Here is a 790-nt window from a genome sequence, read left to right as displayed (position 1 = left end):
GATGAGCGGCTCTCACTCTCACTTTTCTCTTCCCTTTCACTTTTCACCGCACATTTATTAAAATCTTACTAATTAGCAATGGTCACAAAAACTTTGCTCGTAAATATTTTTGTTATTAAGTTGTCAGAAAAAATATTAAAAAAATAAATATAATATCTTTTAAAAAATCGTATTTTTCAATTTTTAAAATATATTTATTTTAAAAACTATTTTAACAAAATAAATAAATAAATATTTGTATTACAATATACAATATAATTAATTTTATATGAAATATTCAAACATCAAATAATTTTTTATTTAAAAACTAAGTTCATTCAAACAAACTCTTTAAACATTTATGAAAATTTCTTTTTTTTGTCTTATTGAAATTTATCTTTTGTTAAAAAAATTAACAGTAATTAAACCGTACTACAATAATAAGACATTAAGAATTCAAAAGTAAAACTTAATCTATTTATGTCTTTATTTTATCAAATAATTAAAACTATAGAGAAAATGACATTTTCAGATTTTAAATGACAATTTTTTCTTTTTTATTAATAAAATGTGCATTCACTTTTTTGGAAAATTAAAATAACATGTATTTTAGTTTATTTGACCAAAATACTTATCAATATTCATTATAATTCAATATAAAAATAAATAATAATTATTTAGTTGATTCAAATAATAATATAATTATACATTTATTACTATGATAAATATTATTCATTTTCAATATTTTATAACATAATATAAAATATTTTATCTCATAAAAAATATTTAATTAAAAATTTGTTATATTTCT

This window comes from Arachis duranensis, chromosome 6 (genome assembly GCF_000817695.3).
Source record: "Arachis duranensis cultivar V14167 chromosome 6, aradu.V14167.gnm2.J7QH, whole genome shotgun sequence".
Taxonomy (NCBI): domain Eukaryota; kingdom Viridiplantae; phylum Streptophyta; class Magnoliopsida; order Fabales; family Fabaceae; genus Arachis; species Arachis duranensis.
Note: the sequence above shows the minus strand (reverse complement) of the source record.